This window comes from Scleropages formosus, chromosome 14, assembly GCF_900964775.1.
Source record: "Scleropages formosus chromosome 14, fSclFor1.1, whole genome shotgun sequence".
Taxonomy (NCBI): domain Eukaryota; kingdom Metazoa; phylum Chordata; class Actinopteri; order Osteoglossiformes; family Osteoglossidae; genus Scleropages; species Scleropages formosus.
In genome coordinates, this window is record NC_041819.1 from 6,944,104 (window position 1) to 6,956,081 (window position 11,978).

General features: G+C 42.7%; 1 protein-coding gene across 1 annotated transcript in view; it reads right to left on the reverse strand.

The window, feature by feature from the left end:
- The window catches only part of LOC108920461 (E3 ubiquitin-protein ligase SH3RF3-like), a 107,547-nt gene that overhangs the window by 94,264 nt on the left and 1,305 nt on the right, over positions 1-11,978 (reverse strand). The window lies entirely within an intron of this gene.

An 11,978-nucleotide genomic window follows, 5' to 3' on the forward strand; every position in this document is an offset into this window, starting at 1 on the left:
CACACACTCTATCTGTGACTCACACACTATAGGGAACCTGAACAGGATATCTTTGGACTGTGGGAGGAAACAAGAGCACCCGCAGGAAAGCCAGGCAAACACAGGGAAAACATACAAACTCTACACAGGCTGAGCGGGGATCGAACCCACGCCCTTCTTGCACCACCCAGGCACTGTGAGACAGCAGCGCTACTCACAGTGTCACCCATGGAATTTAAGATCCCAGACCATGCTCTGAAAATTTTGCTTTTAATAAAAAATGTTTTCTTTCATTTCTTCTTATTCATCCTCTGTTGAAAGACCAAAGGGTAAATATAATGTTTTAGAGGTTTCAGCCAAATAGTTTAAGAAAACTTACCCAGATTAAAGTTTCAGTTTCATGGGGCATGGCTAGCTGGCACAGTAGGATTTAACATGATCTGGAGCTATTAGCTCTCCATAAATTCTTCAAGGAGAAGCCTGTTTTTTTTTAAAAACCCCTGTCTCACTCAGTCTCAGCTTATGAGATGTCACGAGGGCAAATGACACAACTACTGAGTCTTGATGATGCTTAAAAACAATGTGGTAAAAACCTAATAAAATGGTCCATACCAGTCCTGTTGCGGCACTTCTCTGAATAAACGCAGACTCTTCATCTCTTTCACCTTGTATATTTCAATCTACACTAACACCTTCCTGAACCTCAACAGCTCAGTGTCTGTTCAGCCCAGACATTGGGAACTCTGGTCAGGAGACCGAAGGGAAGCGTGCCATAATTACACAGCACGTGCATGAAATAGTCGAGTACAAATCTAAGGGGAGGAGACAAAACAACAAGGAACAGCCATTAAGGCTCTGGACAAAACAGAAAGCTGATCAAAGGCAAGCCAGATGGCTGAATAATAACACCAAAGCGAAAAAATAAAAAAATAAATAAATAAATACAAATCAGTGAACAGGCAAGGCCTTCCAGCAGGAGAGGAACAAGTGCAGATGGCACTGTAAGTCAGGTCTTTTATTTAGTCTGGCACTCTGCAAAAAATATACATTGAAAGGTGTCGAGAGCAACCACACGGTCTGAATGAAAATGCAGAGATTTATAATTTGCCCAGTTTAAAAATGAACCAATAAATGGACTTTTCCTTGTAATTGTGCTTTTTTTGTTATTGCACACAATCTGCAATACCAATGCCACAAATCTGACAGGTACGTTTGGGAAGCAACTCCACCTTTGTATGCATGCTGCATCCCCACAGAAACAGAGCACACAAATTCCAACTTTGCCATGCTTCAGGATTCCCATGTACATCAAAAGTGAGATCACTCATTTACTCATTGCAGTTCTCATGGGTAACAAGGCTGTGATTATGTACTCAGCTTCAGCCTCAATTTGTAGCACAGTGAGCACACTGGTATTCCCAGGCCACGGCACGTATGTACATAAACAAGTGCATAAACATGTCCCCTTGTTGCATTTCATAGTCATGAAAGCATTTCCTGAATATCCTTAGTTTGTAAGTCTTACTTTTTAATTCTAATAAGGATTTAATGGGCACAAGGCAAACAGATAAACCAAAAGCAACTTTTCAGTATCTGACAGACTCTGTCATAGTTTCAGAATTTTTACAGATCTTAGAAATTCACATCGCAATGAAAAAACTGGCCTTGGTGGTCATTTCACAGATTGTAAACGAATAGCACCATCAACACATACTTCAAAAAACAATTTCCAAAGTTTCCTAAACAAACCCGAGACATGCCAACATGCTCATTCTTCCATATGTGAAGGGTTTAGTACACAAATAATACTATTACTTCATTTAGTAGACACTTTTCTACAAAGCCCACACACCTTGTTCACCAAGGTGACTTATACTGCTAGATACACTACTTACAAGGAGTCAGTCATCCATTCATCAGCGGAACACACTCTCTGTCACTCACACATCATGGGTGACTTAGAATCATCAATCTGCCTGAACATCATATCTAAGAATTGTGGGACGAAATCCTCAAAGACTCGGGGAGAACGTGCAAACTCCACACAAACTGAGCAGGGATTGAACCCACATCCTAACCCTAACCACCCAGATGGTGAGAGACAGCAGTGCTACTCAAAATGGAAGAATGAAGTGAGGAGGTGCAAGGTATATTGAGAGCACCCAGAGGAGCTCAATACCATTTGGCTAGTAAGAGGTCATGCCAGGTCTCGTAAGGTGACATCTTACACACTATGGTATCAAGGTTAAAACACGAACCACGATTCTAAAGCACCTGAATAGCGCCAATCACAGCACTCGAAATAAATTTGCACTGGCACCGAATTCTAATAAAGGGTTTTAGGCCTCAAGGGATTACACATGAAGTTCACTCTTGGGACAACACTACACAGTTTTAAAAGTTGATAAAATATGAATGTCTCTAGTGAAAAACTGTGGACAAGAGATCTGCTGTAAACACAGCCAAATAAATACCTTTATGTAGTTAAAACTCCTTTGTTTTGAATTCTGAAAAACAAAATAGTTTAGAATCTTCTAGAAGTCACCTGTTTTTCATGGTTCATCTGGCACAAATAAGCATTAATTGTTTCTACTGCTTCTACTGAGGAAACATTTATCCACAAGCCAAAGGCTTTGTTGAGAAGTTCAACCAAGTTAAATCACTGTCTAAACAGACCTTGGAAAGTCTGTGGGCCAGAACTGGCCATACTGAGTCAAGCTATAGACATTCTTCACTAATTTTTAATGTCATAAGAGCGGATTAAAGCCAAGCCAAGTGAAAAAAAACAGGATGGGAAACAGACAAGCAGCTGACCACAATCATGAGTCTCACTGAAGGATATGAGCAACACCGGACTACAGAGAATCGTGGTGAGTGGACACAGACATCAATCACCGCGTCCGTTTCCCATGAGTTGATTCATCTACAGTACATCTACATTTATATTTATTCATTTAGCAGACACTTTTCTCCAAAGCGACGTACATCTCGTAGAAAATCTCATCTCATACCAGCTATGCTCATGATAGAAAATTATGTCCTATTATTAATAACAGAGGCTTGTTAAAATAAGCGTATAAAACTGAATTATTCAGGTGCACTCATACATATTTCTGACAATCTTGTTCTTAAAAACATTTTTTTCCAATAAAATAATAAACGCTTATTTCAATAAGTGTAACAATAGCTGTAATGACGAAAAATTTAAAACCTCTAAGTAGTTAGAATGCAAAAGTTTTTCATTAAATTTAGGGGAACAAACTGTTGATACTGGATTATTTGAGCTACAGATTGTGTGACAGGTTCTCCAGCATACCTATCTTGGTAAAAAGATCACACTTAGGAAGAGCTGTAAATTCTGTAAGCAGATTCCTATCTCTGCTGACCTTCAGGAGTAACTTCTCCTTTTCTTGGGTTCTCAGACTAAACATTCCAGGAGACAGTAGATCCCAGACAACCTCAGGAAATGATTGATATTTACTCTCCACATAAATAATTGCCAAAAAGGAGAACATTATACCAAAGTATTATACAATGTTTCATCAAAAGTCAAGCCAAAGAGAGATTCTTGTGACTAACTAACTAAAATGTTTTCCTTGCATAATTTCTTTCCTTTTTTTCCCCCATCTAATTTCCATTTCCATTCGGTGTGAGCTTGACCTCATATTCAGTAACATACTAACTGGACTTAGTTTTTGTAACATAATTGTGAAATATGATGTTGCATACCTTACATCTAAAGGCCACTGTTCTGTAAGTTACACCTGAAACACAAGGTAAATGACTCACTGCCCAGAGAGAATCTTAAATGAAAAGCTTAACAGCATAAGTCAAAATATTACATGCATACAAGCAAACGGTATATTTCCCTTGGGCCAGGATTGCTGAGTTTGTTTTGTGTCATTATCCTGCATACATTTTTGGACCCGATGATGGTGAAAGCATTACTTGGCCAGTTATTGGGATGGTGATATACAGTATGTGGGCAACTTTTGCAAATTGCTTGAAGCACCCTGCTGAGTGCCCATTTGCTCTGAAACTAAAGGAAAACAGTCATTACAGCAGGTAAGGCTACAACATGGGAGACAGGTAATTGCTTTGGGAAGTTATGTAGCCCTCTGCAAAACCTTGCCCCCTGAAGTGAATGAGCCAACTCAGGTCTTGCCCGGAAAATGGACCAAGACTCTTTTTGTCTCTGGAGAGTGGTAGGCTACACAGTTCCTTGTCATCACACAATGACGAATGGCGGTCAACCCACGACCGCTTCCCATTAGGGTAGCCAATACATAGTGTACACCTTATTCTCCAACAAACCTTCAAGCAAGTATTACCATGTTTTGTCAGCAACCAGGCTCTGGTGGTCCATCTTGGGAAGGGCCCTATTAACCACTTTCCATCAGACTGGACTCTAGTACTGAGCACCGTACTATGACAGTCCAGACTAATAACAGGTTTCAAGTATGCACTTCAGTCTCTTGTTGCCTTTTGACAAAAATGTGTCTGTTTTTTTTTCCTTCCAGGACTGCTGATACCTTGGAGTTGGTTCCTCGCGAACGGACTGCAGATCTACGCTGGAGAAGGCATTAGCCTCTAGACAACCCTGTGCCCCATCAACTTTTCCATGGGATACTGGCTGAATGTCTCCACAGAGTAAACACAATGCTGTACAAAATTTTCAGCTCTCCTAGGGCCAAGAAGATGTCTGGCTAGATGATTACTCGTCTTCCTCTGGAAGGCTCCTATGCTTCGATCTCAGGCACTAGATATCTTTCAGAGGGTTGCCAGACTTACACAGTTCAGAATCACTAAACCATCTGAAATGCACATCTTCGAGAGGAAACCCACACAGACACAGGAAGGACATGCAAACTACACACAGGCTAAGCAGGGATCAAACCCATGACCGGTCTTGCACGAGGCACCTATGTTACCTATTATGCCACTAAGCTTCTCTTAAAGGCAACCAATCAATGGAAAACGAACCATGGCAATTTCACAACCCTTACCCCATTGTACTAAGGGGTTATAGACATGTTAAAGCAGAGCAAAAGATATAATTAATCAGTTATAAAGTGTACACAATTAATTATGGCACACACACAGTCTGAAACTGCTTGCCCCAAGCAGGGTTGGGGTGAGCTGGAGCCTACCCCAGGAGTGCAAGGTGCAAGGCTGGGGGGGAGGGGACACATCCAAGCCAGGATGCTAGCCCACCGGAGGACACCCCAAGCAGGGCTCGAACCTCAAACCCACCACATAGCAGGACCTGGTCAAACCCGCTGCGCCACCGTGCCACCATCCCACCAATAAATAACGAAACCCAGTCAAATGTATCCATCCACTTTAGCTGTGGATGAGTTACAGATTATACATTTGTTAGAAATGAATAGGGATTAAGTTGGGAAACGGGAAAGAAATTAAGTATGTAAGGAAAATATTTTGGTTGTAGGCTTTGCTACTAATTATGATGAGGCCCCAACCATGAGATTATCTTTAACCTGAAGTGTTCACATCATAGGTACAACAGAACACTAGTCTGGTGGTATAAATGGTGCTGCAGCACTGGGCTGTGGAATTTTACTTGGGTTTGAATGTGTCTCTCGGCATGAAGTTTGCATGTTCTCTCCACATTTGTATGGGTATCCTGGGCGTGCTCCGCTGTATAAATGGGTAAATGACTGCAGGGACATTACTATAATGTATATAGCATTGTAAGTCAACTTGGACAAAAGCCTTAAGTAATGACGAGTTAATAATAAATAACCTAGATTTCCGTTCCAGGTGTTGATACTAGTTTTTACACAGATGTTTAAAGGTTGATGAGAGATTATGTATATAGATGGATGAACTTTGAACTCTGTGTTTACTTGGAAAATGAAGTCAGTTTCCATCTTATTTAAACAGAGCGGCAGATGGAATGCACGCTCAGTCTGAGATTAGTGCTACGATTATGTTCTTTACACTCGTGAAGGAAATTTCAGCAGTGACCATTTGGGAGAAGGCTGCATAGGGTGATAATGAGGCCACTACTTCCTGACACTGTGTTCCATTAATACACCGAATTGCCTGTACAATGCAGAATATCTCAAGCAAAATGTTCAATGACTGGTGGAGGGCACATACTAGCAAGCTCACGTTTACTTTCATTAACATATTATGACATTAAAAGGGTACAGATCAATCCATTTGTCATATTAGTGGTTCATAAGTTCTGGTCAAGAGCTGGTGAAAATTTAATTAGAAATTGACAAATGTACTCATAATTAGTAATAACCACCATGAATGTCTTATACAGTCCTAAAAAGACACTTCTACAAAAATGAAAAACATCATTATTTTCTTTCTTTTGTCTTTTGATTACAAGCACAGGATGAATTTAACTTAGTTTGAACGATTTTGGCAAAAAGTGCTGAAAGACCGACTGCTCTCACTTTATGTTCAATATGGCTCTGTGTGACAGTGAATCCTCAGGCTGCTGTTTGCTTTAATCTACAGCCTTGTCTGCTCCTGATGCACAGTCTCACATTTCTTACACTAACACAACGGAGAAGAGGTGATTCAACTCAGAGCCTGGCCACAAGGAAATGTGAGAAATCTGGTGATTAAAGAAATGGACCTGTTACCCAAAAGCTGAAGGTTAAAATTCCAGGAAAGTGACTGCTGTTGTACTCCGGATCGAGTCATTTGACCTGAATTGCATCAGTAAACTATCGAGCTGTACAAACGGATAACTGTTCCTGCAGTGAACTAAAGTCATTTCATACAAAAGCATATCCTGTGATGTCAGCTTTGACTGAAATTTAACATTCTCAACAAAGCTGCTGCACATTTCGAGTCATTTCTACTCATTCACTTTGCATAACTGCTTGTTCAAGTCAGGGGCACGGCAGTTTGTAGCCAACTCCGGAAGCATGAGTTGCAAGCCTACGTAGGGTACGCCCTGGATTGGAACCCCATGAAGACATGTGAAGAACTTGCAAACTCCACATAGACTGAGTTGGATTCAAACCAGCACCTGACCAGGCTATTCGGTGCAAGATGGCAGTGCTACCTGATGTGCTACCATGCTACCGTTTACAGAGGACACATAACCTGGTAATTTCTATAAAATACCCGCATCTCAATCCTTTTCTATTAGAGAGGCAATAGTAATAACATTCATCCATAGTTTGAATAATGATTAAAACAACGTGCAATAAAGCCGGCTACAGAAAAACCCATAGGGCAGCATGGTGGCATATTGAGTAGCCCTGACGCCTCACATCTCCTGAGCTGTGGGTTCAGACGTGGGATCGAATCCGGCTCAGTCTGTGTAGAGTTTGTATGTTGTCTTTGTGTTTGTGTAGATTTCCTCCGGGTGCTCTGGTTTCCTCCCACAGTCCAAAGACATGCTGTTCAGGTTCACCCGTAGTGTGTGAGTGACAGAGAGAATGTGTTCCGCTGATGTGTGGATGAGCGACCCATTGTAAGTAATGTATTTCAGTTGAAAAGATAACCCTAAAGTGTTATTAGTACACGTGAATAAATGACTGTGTGTCAATAGCATGTGATCGACCACCAAGACACTGCATTGGACAAGTGGTTACTAACAATAGATGCGAGAAAGCTGTCCATCTCAACAAAAGCAAGGAAACTATCTGCCCTGATGTTTTCGCATTTCTTCCCGCATTATGTGCAGTTATATTAATGTGCCGCACAGTAGCTGTGCGTGTGTGTGTGTCACAACAAGAAAGGACCTTATTCATGCACAGCAATCCTGCACTCACCATCGCATGCGCCAATTAGCTGCTCAATCCTTTATGTACTGGTTAGGGGACAGACCCAATATGATGTACCAAAACCATTGCTCGGTGGCTTTGCAGCGCACCGACCGACTTTTTTGCCGCCATAACACGCCTGATTCAATTACAACAGTGAAAGAACGAGATAATTTGTGTGAAGTTTACTTCAAAGCCACAGCAGCACTTGATAACTAATAAGTCTAATCCTCTCTAGGGCAAACAATTCATCCTCTTCAGCCATAGCTCAAGTCATAGAGTCCTTCTCCCAGACATTTTCCATGAGCACATTAGTTATTGTTTCCCAACCATCTCTTTAGAGAGACCTGTGTATGGCATTCTAGGACTGAGATTTGAGCGGCAAGCCTAAGCTGTTAAGCTTGCTACTGATGACAGCCCTTCCTGTGATTCATTAGAGTTTCTAGAGAGGGCCCACTGAATTTAGCCCTGCTCATGTAAAGCTAATTGGTGTTATTTTGCTTTGAGGAGACGGGTGATTTTCTTGGCATTTCTTGTTAGTTTCAGGCCTGCTGCGAAAGAGTGAAATCCTGGGTCAGTGCACACCACAGCTGACTGCAAGGAATTCCATGCACAAGAACTGAAGGAAGTGAGCAAACAGCATTTTATGGAGAATTATAGCACGGTAGATTGCCCGTACCGGTGTAGCCAGATACATCAATTCACCTTCCACACTTGGAGTTGACTCCATTCCGAGCATAAATGCACCTGAAACATTTTTTGACTCATTTATTTTCTTTTCACAAGAATACGGTGTCAGAAGTATTATTAACTTGCTTTGTTTCCTTAGGCAACACTTGCTCCCCCATTTCTGTTATCCAGCTTTCTCCTCCCAAGCAAAGAAGCATATTGAAATTTAAACTGGTATAACAGCATTAGAGAAAAGTGGTTTTCCTCGGGTCTCACGTTGCACTTTTAATGCTAAAGGGAACGCATTCTGCTGTACTGGCCTATCTGAGTATCGCGTGTGTCCCTGGGTGCACATTCCTGAACCTTGTCCAGGAATTTTATGAAGAGTATCAATCAACTCGTTGCGCACATCCAGGATCCCTTCTCCCTTTTCAAGGATTAGCCTCCGATGGAACAACACCAGTGTCCATGACATCAGCAGCCACCCGAACCCTCTGCTCTGTACCCCCTCGGCAAAGGAAGAGCCCATGAAAGTTTAATGGGCGCCGTCCATCTGGCCCCAGGATACAAGGTGCCTTGTGACCACAGATAGCTCTCTGGTTACCCTCCACATCTCCTGCGTCTGCCCAGAGCCGGCCTTTGCCAAGAGTCTTGGCTTCCAACAGACCCTTCAGAAGGATCATCGAGTGAAACACGAGGAAGCAACACCCGGCTCTGACCTTTGCTTCATCACAAAGTCAGTTCCAGGTAGCAGGTTTTTAATGCTAAACTCATTTCTACATTGTCAAACACAAGGTTAAATTATCCCTCTTTCTCGAACGGTATTGAAAATTTCTCTCGAAGAATTTATTCTTGTTTTGATATTTTTACTTGAGCCTGGTTATTGCCATTTTTTTGCAATGACTAATCTTTGCAACTCCAAAGTCTTCTTAGCAATGAGGGTCAAACTGGAGCAAACCGTACTCTTTTCCCAAGAAGTTTCAGTCACACTGACAGAAATGTCACAGCATGACTGGAAGCTACTTCCCTCAACTTGCCTGCTGCAAAAGCTAGTTGAAAAGACGGAGATGGACAAGGCATGTGAAACTACCGGGAAAGACAGGATATCTGTCATTCGTCAGCGATGACTTTCACTGTCACATGATGACAAAATATAGATGTGAAATAAAGAGAAGGTGGAGTTTAACATGACAGCCTCTTGTGATGTGCTCCATACTTCTCACTATAAACACTCCCCAGCAGCTGCAAGATGTGGATGTGTGGAACTCTGTAATGACTGGAAATAAAGTCGCTGCAGGCTGGCTGATGGGAGAAGGAGTTGGGGTGGGATGTAAGGGAATGAAGAGCACCAGTATGCAAAGGGAGACATTTCTCCCTTTCGCTGTGGTGCTGTGCATTTTTAGAGGGGTTCTTCTTAGCAGATCTTCCCTCATGCCAGGTAAGACCTAGTAACAGGAGAGTGTAGGTCGGAAGGGCAGAAACCATAACTTGTCCCCTGAAACATGACAAGTGAAGACCCCCTAGAATCCTAGAACTTGTATTGTCTCACAAATTGGAGAAGCAATCAAAATTGTTATAAGGTGGCCACAAGTGCAAAATTAACTGTGATTGCGGAAGTTTGTTCAGTGGGTTGGACAGTTCGGGAAGGATAATGGGCGGTGTGCAAAAAAACCACTTCAGAGGTTCGCAAGACAATAGCGGTGTGCTACAGATCTTGTGCCCCACCCTGGGCTAGACATCCCACCCTTTGTCTATATGTTCACCAGTCACAAGCAAGCTGACCACTGTCGTGTCCAAACAATCACCAGTCACCAGAAGGTCGCTGACCACTGCCAACACAGCAGCCCCAGATTTTTCCCACCTCACATCCTTCAGTCCTACCAGGGAGAGACACGTAAGCGCATGCTAAAACCTGACCCCTCTAGCACAGCCACTGCGAAACATTTATACACAATCAAACTGGCCACTTTTCTGCTCAAAATGTTTACACGTGGAATATTGATCATATGCTTCACAGTCAGCTGTGATAGCTGTGCAACTGCATCCAAATTTTTGCCATTTTGCCGTATCAACACATCCTTGGTACAACAGCTGCTGAGGACGGGCAAACCCTGACGATATCTTCAGCAATATGCAGGAACAGGACTTCATGCATATTGCCTCCACGAGAAAAGAAAAAGTAGGTTGCAAAAGGTTCTGCGTTTCAAGGCTCATATATTACATCACAGTTTCCAGCTTTTTAAAGCACCACCTGTGCAGGTTTCATTCATGCGCGGCAGAGATTTCCCTCAGAAGCACACCGCATTAAAGACTTACGCATCGAAGAAGCTACGAGCGCGCTTCTTCGACGTACAGCAGCAGTCAGGTGCCCTACAGAGACGTGAACCTGCAACCCTTCGGTCACAAAGTCAGCTCCTGAACCACTGCACTGCTGAACTCCACGGAACAAGCCAGTTTTGAATGTAAATGGGAATTCCAGCAATAAAGCTGGCGCTGGGGCTAAACGGCTGTTTTCCTGCACGGGGGTCCGATGACCTCATAGCCCTCAGCTCTACAAACACAGCCCTGTCGAGTTGGGACAGAGGCGCAAAAGCAAATTAGCACCCGCACTAATTACCATACCAGAGGCCGTCTGGTGGTGGACAGAGCGGTATGGAGGCCGGGATTCTTGGTGACGGGACAGCTGGTGTCAGAAACTCCAAGTGTCCGCAAAAGACGAAGCAAACAATGCCGGGGCGAGCCAGACTCTCAGCCACACGCTGACATCATCTGTAAAGTTATTTAAATCTTCACAACAAGAGGTGCATGACGATGCAGCTATTCATTGAGGACATGAGTGAACTGCGTGTCAAGAGTTATTTCGACTCTGTGTTGTTCGTATCTTCATCCATCTCTTCTCATATTCTCATGTTTTAATACCGAGCACCAGGAACTGCATCCCCATGTGTCTCAAACCAACATACCATACCGTTTAAGCAAGAACAGTAAACCTGAAGTGCGCAGCACAAACGAAGCAGGTCCCTTTGAGAGGAGCCACAAAGTAAAGGTGAAAGCACTGTGGAGCATCATTGATTTCGAGAGAAAAGTCAAAAGTTTACAGTTTAATTGGACTGTGACGGGTATTCCGACATACTGCCACGGCACTGTCAGCGTAAGAATCTCGTGAACTACACAAGCGCTCTGCTTCTGTCATTAAGCCCTGGTCATGTTAAGTACCAGATATTAAAATCAGTGTAAATCAGCGTACTCAAAACATAGTGGGTGGAAATGTGTTCTCAAACATCTTTTCGGAAATTGCAGAAGGAATTAGGGAAATTATTCAACTGTTTAGCGGCTTTGCTCTCAATAATACAGTGTGCGACCTATTTATGAAGCTTGTTTTTCTTTTTTTTTTTTTCACTGGGGCAAGTTGTGTGCATTCCAATGCTGAAAGATACTACAGCAATAACAGGGAGAAGGAGTTGAACCAGAACCCATCAGGTTAGCAGCCCGTGCCCTTCAGCACCCCTAACTCTAACCCTTGAGTTGAAGGTAAAATCGCAGTGTAAAGCCCAGTATTACCATACCGTACCG